At 39.1% G+C, this 7887-nt stretch overlaps 1 protein-coding gene and 1 long non-coding RNA gene across 2 annotated transcripts in view; one reads left to right on the top strand and one right to left on the bottom strand.

The window, feature by feature from the left end:
- Hsd17b12 (hydroxysteroid 17-beta dehydrogenase 12) overlaps positions 1–7887 on the top strand; it is a 138040-nt gene that overhangs the window by 64974 nt on the left and 65179 nt on the right. The gene's annotated exons all lie outside the window — the stretch shown is intronic.
- Positions 3121–7887, bottom strand: part of LOC116090526 — a 10387-nt gene continuing 5620 nt past the window's right edge. Inside the window, exon 3 of the long non-coding RNA XR_004118714.1 lies at positions 3121–3354. This is a non-coding gene — a long non-coding RNA (uncharacterized LOC116090526). The remainder of the gene's footprint in view (positions 3355–7887) is intronic.

The following is a 7887-nucleotide window of genomic DNA, read 5'->3' as shown; positions in this document are numbered from 1 at the left end:
TTCTTTTTTTACCATTCATGGATTTTTTTTTTTTCTGATAAATGTAGTGTTTTGTTTTGCACAGCGATATATATGTTTTGGTTTACATCATATTCTAAAGAGAGAAGGCCCCAGTCCTACATTTTTTGCAGCAGGCTTGACCTGTTCAGAGGAAAGTGGCCACTTCTCAAGTGTTACGTTGCTGACCCTGTTGCTCTTGTGGAGCTCATTGTTCTTAAGTTCTTTGCACAGGAAGATGCTTTGCTATTTATTTAGTTGTCTTCTAATTTTGGCACACATGGTCTAGTTGTCTAAGCTATTGTGAGACCCTGTCCAAGTGGTCGATCTTCTAAGTGTAGCTTATTTCAGCTTCATTAATGTTTGTTACCAGTCCTGTGCTCCTAAAGAAAGCAACAACTGTAACATGGGTGAGTATTTTGTTAGAAATGTGCATACCTACCAATTAGTTGGCCCAGCCAAATTAGAATGTGCTAGTTTGCATTTCCAATTAAGTCAGCTGTTTGAATGTTGCTTTTCTACAGCTGGCATGAGGCATGTGGGAGTGCCCTGTACCATGGCCAGACTCTAGCTGTACCTCTTAATTAAAATGTTTGCCTCTATTTCTATAAAACAGTGAGTGGTCTTTGCAATTGGATTATTGATGGTTCTGTGACTTTTGTATAAAAAGGCCCTCATTTTGGGGGTTGGGAAGTGTGGGACCAAGGTATACTGAAGTGACTATGCACCATTTAAGTGGATGGTTGGTATTCTCCTCCCACCTGTAGGCTGCTGGTTGTTGCTCTCAGTGGATAATTTTAATTGTATAGTCTCCACCTAAAAAGAATTTATAGAAAGGCATATTCTTTGAAGTGTTCACAGAATGTAGTAGTTTTATGTGGGACTTGCTTAATTTTTTTATCAGAAAAAAGAAGTACTTTGAAACTTTTATGGAAATGGGTCACTTAAGAATGAAATTATATGTTCTTGGCAATTACCAGTTGTCCTGGTAATCTCATTTGCCTGTATTAAATGTAGTTTTTGCTACAAACTAATCTTAAAATCAGTTATTGAGATGATTTAAAGGATCTAGTCCAGTATGCAATACTACAAAGTGATGGATTCACTAAAACCACGAGAACCTTTCATACATTTTGATTCGCTTAGTTCCTTCTCATTTATAAAAACAACTAGTTACAACTGAGCAGTACAGACACAGAACAAGCTTTCACTGTGCTTCCCTTCCACTTAAAACAACAGAAATGCCAGGTCTAAAGCAGAATCACTGGAGTGTCTGAAAAAATATTAAGCTACAATGTAACTATATCCCTGTTGCAGAATATCCAATTATAGACACATGTAGTTTGGGAAACATACTCATCACATGATTATAAATGCTTTTTGAAACTGTTGTTTGTAAGAATATACATATGTCTGGGGAACAGAGGACATCTTGGGAGCATTGGTCTTTTCCACTCTGTGGGTTCCAGGATAAATCTCTGGTCAGCAGATCTAAGTTATACCTAAATTTTTTTGTTTTTGTTTTTTTAAGATTTATTTATTTATTTTATATAGGAGTACACTTAGCTATCTTCAGGCACACCAGAAGAGGGCATCAGATCCCATTAGAGATGGGAGATGGTTGTGAGCCACCATGTGGTTGCTGGGAATTGAACTCAGGACTTCTGGAAAAGCAGCCAGTGCTCTAACCACTGAACCACTCTCCAGCCTCTCCTCACATGATTTTTAAAAAATCTCTGTTTTAGGAACTTTTGATTGGGTAATTTATTTTATATATCCAGAAACCAGGTCTGAAACACCAAGTTAGTGGCAAAATCCTCTATTTTGTGCTTCCTGTTATGCAGTGTTGTTACAGAAACTAAAAATATGGTAGCTGGATAATTACTAACTTTTGCAAAGTACAGTCCAAACTGAAACATCAAGAGGAGAATGCATTCTGACTTGTTCATGATAGTGTCATTGCATCTTTGAGAGACAGATACACCCTGATTAGAATGGATCACTTGACTCTGTCTTGTCATTTTGAATTAATTAATAAAACCTAAAGACAACTTTATGTCAATTACTCTTTTGGTAAAAAGCAAATGGTTTTACACTAACATTTACATAATTTTCTAATCTGTAGTGAAGTGAACATCATGTTTTCATCCTTAGAAAAACTATGAAGACACAGACTTGTACCAATCACCCAGGACCACTTAGTAGGCTGGAAAGCGTCAGTCACAGACCATGTAGCTCCAGGTCCGGTTTAGTGTTGTTCTTCTTGTTGTTGTTTTGTCTTCCCTCCAGCTTATGGTTTTAATTTAGAACCCAAAAAAGCTCATTTAGTACGTATTTTGTTTTCTAACCTTGTCATTTAAGTCAACTTTTATTTCTGGTTTCAGAATTAATGAGGGATGCTGCTCCCACTGGTCCTTGCTGGGAAGTCTGGATTAATCTTTGTGTACTATTTAATAATAGTTGCGTAATGTTGAACCAGCAACATGGGGGCGCTCTCCTGGTTAGGGCTCTGTATCTCTACTCCATTACAGTTGATCACTTTGTTTGATCAGTTTTTATGTAGTCACCTGCCCTTCTTGGATACTGAAACTGCAGGTTGAGCCCTCTGTGTACTATGCTTTTCCCTGTCTGTCCTGCAGCTCCAACATAGTAATATAGTAAAGGACTGAAGGTTAAGCAGTGTGTACGTACATCATGGATGTGGTAGACAAAGGGCTGAGGCATGACCCAGGCACAATAGAACCTAAGTTGTGAGGTTTGATCAGCCCACTCACATGGTCTGTAATTTAAAACTTGAGAACTGTATATCTTACCTTTCCCCTTCCTCAGAGAAAGTCATGTCTACCTCTCTAAAAAGCCCTCCAGGCGTATTGTTGGCATCTCAGTCCTATCTCTTGCCTAGTTCCTTGGAGACTTGCTATATCGCTAACTAATACTCAGTCGATGGAGGGAGGGAACAGGGTTTTTGTTTTTGTTTTTGTTTTTAATTTTATTTTTTCTTTTTTTTGGAGGGGAAACTGGGAAAAGAGATATCATATGACATGTAAATAAGAAAATACCTAATAAAAAATGAGTAAATAAATGCTCAGTAGATGGCTTGCCTTTTCTTTAAATCAGGTAATTTATTTCCTTATATGATTTTAATTTATACTTTTCTTTTGAAAATGTAACGATCTTGAATCCCTGGGTGGGCCCAACATCCCTGCAGAGTAATTATCAGCTAGAGATGTGATGAAGTTGTCCTTCAGATGGGATGAACACTTCAGGTTTCCTGTAGCTCTTCATACTTAGTGTTACTCAGTAACATACTCGGGCCCAGAAGGCATTGAGTGTGCAGCCTCTTATCCATTGAGGTCCCTTGGCATGAATAGAAAGAAATTCAGCATGGCTTACAAGGCAGTGTAGAGCATTTGCATGGCATGAACAATTGGGGGCGGGGGTTACCTTATTTTCAGTGAGATGTTTTCTTCTGTGATTGAACTTGGGTTCGCTACCTGTGTTACTAGTCAGGTCCAGCCACCCATCCTTATTAAGCCAATCAAAAGAACCAAATTAACATGGAAAGCAGAAAAAGATTTTTTTTCAATATAGCTACATTACAAAGCAGGACCACGAGATCTGTTGAATCCTCCAAGTCCTTAAATGAGATGAAAGTTTAAACAGAGGGACAAATAAACTAATCTGTTTAGAGTATGTGCACATATACTCTAAGCAGGTCTGTCAAGGTGTGGTCCCAACCATTTCTTTCCTATCACTCTTTTGATTTCAGTCTCATTCCTTAAGGCGGTCTGACGAGTTGTTACAACTGTGTGAAATCTCTTTCAGGGAGGCAAGTTCCCCTTTGGCTAATGCCCTTTCTTTGTCCCATCATGAGATTCCCCAAAAGATTGCCATTTGAGTTCCATTACTTCAATAGTCTGAATCAGATTTGGTTATACTTCTGGTAGGGTACTTTGGTGGTTTGAATAGGTATGGCCCTCAAAGGGGCGTTGGCACTACTAGGTGTAGCTTTGTTGAAGGAAGTGTGTCAGTGTGGGGGTGGGCTTTAAGGTCTCCTATGCTCACTCGCCTTCTGATCAAGATGTAGAATTTTCCAGCTCTTCTAGCACCATGTCTGCTTGCACATTGCCATGCTTCCTGCCAAGATGTTAATGGACTAAATCACTGAAACTGTAAGCCAGCCTGTATTAAATGTTTTCCTTTTAAAGAATTGCCTTGGTCATGGTGTCTCTTCACAGCAATGAAACTCTAACTAAGGTAGGTATGTTAATATAGTATACACATTTTCCATTAATTTTGCTTTTGTGTCATAATAGGAACATTCCTGGAAATGTTAATACAAATACCCTATGTACTAAGAATACAGTAGACTTGTGGAATTCATATGTGTAGGCCAGTCACTGAATAGTCATAGATGGCAGCCTCTTCCTGTCTTCCCCAACCCTAATGACTGCCTTAGTTTCTGATGTTATCATTTAACTTCAGCTTCTTTGACCTTCACAACACATTACATGATGCAGTAGTTTTCATCTTGAAGTTTGGCTTCAACTAGAAGTATGTTTCTGAAATTTACCATATCTTTACATGTAGCTATAGTTATTTTATTCTCTTTACAGATAGGCTATAATTTAGTTAGATTTCTTTTTGCTAACATGTGAGTTTATCCCAGTGTGTACTATTAATAGTAACAATCTTACGGTTAAGAGCAACATGTTCAGTTCTATTGGCTCTTACTTCACCTAAGAGTAGACTCATGTTCTTGAAGCATAGTGAGAGTGCCTTTCTTATAAATGTGCTGCTGCTGTTTCTCTCAGGTTCTTCAGTACACAGGTGTCAAAGCAGTGCTTAAGCTCATGCTGTGCAAGTGAAACAGTAGAGCTAGAATTACTCCTGTACCTTAACCCTCCCTACAGTACAGTCATCTTAAAAGCAGAACCAGATGCAGCAATGATGTCTTGAGTCTATCTCCATGTCTTCTGGTACTTTTTGTGAATTTCAAACCCATCAGGATATAGATACTTCAGATGCTGACAGCTAGCTTCTTTAAATTTTCATCCTATAAACGTCCTTTGAGTTCATTCACAGGGATGTCTCCTTTTGTTTGGCATGGTTCTAAGTGCTGAGTCACCAAACAGCAAGGAGACTTAGAAATACATCTTAAAGAGTGTGTTAACCACAAGAGACTGAATATGGTGCACATTGCTGCATTAGCTGGAAAATTAGCCATCCTTTAATCCCCTTTGGCCCACTCCATTTTGCACTTAAAAGTTCATTCTTGAAAATGTCATAGAACAGATGCGTGTTGATAGAAGTTGGCACATATATCTTAAACAAATCATGAGATGTGTGTGTGTGTGTGTGTGTGTGTGTGTGTGTGTGTGGTATTGCTTTCTTTCCAGCAACCATTCTGTTAGGTCTGAAGGAAAACCCTAAGTACTCCAAAATGGTGTTGCCCACTGACTTGATCCAAAATGGCAGTATTGGCTCAGGCTATAGGATTGGTAAATACTTTCAGCATTCCTCAGGAACATGTGAAACAATTTCAGTATCCTAGGAAAAGCCACTTCCCTATCTCTTCTTCCTCTAAAAGATGAAGCATCTGGCTCCCTACTGACATGTAGAGTCCGCATACTGCAGGTCTCTATTCACTTGTACTTCCCATACATCTCAAAGCCCACACAAGCATCTTGGCCCGTCTCACTTCCTCCTATATACTAAATTCCCAGGCTGCTCCAGTTTAGAGGCTTCCCTCCTGTAGCTGCTCATTCTCCTTATAACTTGTATGATTCCTCTCACCACTATTCTTATTTTTTTTCTTGCTGTTCTCTGCTACTCTCTCATCTTCTCTCTCAAGCCTGCAGTCCAGCCTGCTGCTGCTGCTGCTCCTCTTCTTCCTTGTCTGTTACTCTTTCAGATGCCTCTGGCCATTCTTTCCCTTACCTACAATAAAAAACTTCTATAATGGAGTGCCCATTTCCATAGTTTCTTTACTGTGTCTTCACTTACACGTTCATATACAGTACTAAAGTGCTATTAATTGAAATTTTCTTGTCCTGATTATAAACTGACTTCATCTAGTGATCATTTAACATAGCAAAGTACTCTCTGGGACTTTAGTGCAAGGAAACTCTTTATGGCAGATGAGGGATATGAAGTACTGCTGTACAAAATCTGAAGGATGGAACTGTATCTAAGAGGTTAAGTGCTCATAATGCTAGTTTGTGACTCTCTGTGGATGGGAATAAATCTGTGGTAGTGATTATTATTTCTTGGGTAGAACAAAGCCCCGTCGGAAGATAGGCTATTTCTAATTGGAAAAGAAAATACACCTCTCCTGATCTCTTCAGAAAAGCTTTGTGGAAAAAGTTTTCTTTTAGTAGATTTACAGAATTTTTTTTAATGAAAAAAACAAATAAAGGAGGACATGACTGCTCCTAGATATGGTGGATATGTAGATATGAGGGTAAGTATTGCTAGAGTCATCTGGAAGAGTCTAGAGTGAATGTGACCCTGAACTAAGTTATATGAAGAGAAGGGAGTGAATGGGGGAGAGCCAGGAGGCAGAGAGGCCTAAAGAAAAAGGGTAAAGGGATCCAAATGGCTGGATTATATAGAAAAGAACAGCTGGAGGAAGGGCAGCCTGGCCCCTGGACTAAAGAGTTAAGAGTAGGAGTCTGGGTATGGGAACCAGAAGGACCCTATAACAGGTAGGGACCGAGGGATGCTGGGAGAACCAGGCAGTCAGGTCAGCTTTGATACGTTAATAGGCATCTCAGCTGGTTGTCCTGGATTTGAGACCTAAAGTATGTATTTTTAAAATAGGCATTGTTTTTAAGAACAGTTTGAATTCACAGCAAAATTGAATAAAAAGTACAGAGATTACCACATTGTTGGTGCCTTTCAATCTAGATCTAAGTGCCTGGTGCTCCCTTCTCCCGTCTAGATCCATGTCTGGTGCTCCTATTCTCAGTCTAGATCCACATACCTAATGCTATCCCAAAGTCTAGATCTGGACCAGAGTACTGTACTGACTGATAAACTTGTGCTGCCATGCCATTATCACTTGAAATCCCCAGCTGAGCCTCAGTGCACAGCACTCAGCAAGAGATAAATTTAGATCTTAAGTTTTGTTACATGCACTACTTATGTCTGCATGTGATTAATTAGCTCTGCCTTTGACTGAGCTAATTTAAAACACCAAAATAGTATTTTACATTTTACCCTTTTATTTCTATAAGTGTCTTCAAAACTATATTTTCCTACATATGCCTATCTAATACTTCTGTGCAATAGGCATGAGTTGAAAGACCCACTTAGATCATGGTCATGAGTATAAGAAATGAACCATGGAGTCAAAGTGCAAATATTTATTTAGACTTTTATCCATATAAATAAAACTATTGCTCATTAAGTTAAGGTTTAAAGTATTGTCTTTTACTAGCCTGTTTTTACCACATATCAAAAATCAGTTTGTGACTTCGTTATTTAGAATGTATTCCCAAGTGGTAACCGCAGATCTACTCATCATATCTTTAGTTACTCTTGGGGACCTGTAACCCTCCTGGTTTGAGACCTGCCTCTGATAGCCACACTTCTCTGCCCATCTCCTGCTATTCGCCACACCTCCAACCTGGTTCTAGTTACATTCAAAAGCTCTACCCCCACAGAGTAACAAGGAAGTCGCTGATTGGACTATCACATGGACGTATTCTGGGGGGAGTGGTTTATGCCGCAGGTATTTTACCTGTTGGGGGAGCAAGGGGGAGGCATTAAATTCAAGATGGCTGAACAGTAAGAGTCTGCTGTCTAATTTTTACCCTTCCACGCGTGGGTAGGTATTTCTGTGGCCACTCTCTCATATCTTCTTCTATCTTTTCCTATCTATTTCTA

This window comes from Mastomys coucha, unplaced genomic scaffold (genome assembly GCF_008632895.1).
Source record: "Mastomys coucha isolate ucsf_1 unplaced genomic scaffold, UCSF_Mcou_1 pScaffold15, whole genome shotgun sequence".
NCBI classification, from domain to species: domain Eukaryota; kingdom Metazoa; phylum Chordata; class Mammalia; order Rodentia; family Muridae; genus Mastomys; species Mastomys coucha.
The sequence above is the reverse complement of the archived record's forward strand: the minus strand, read 5'-3'. Positions and strand labels throughout refer to the sequence as shown.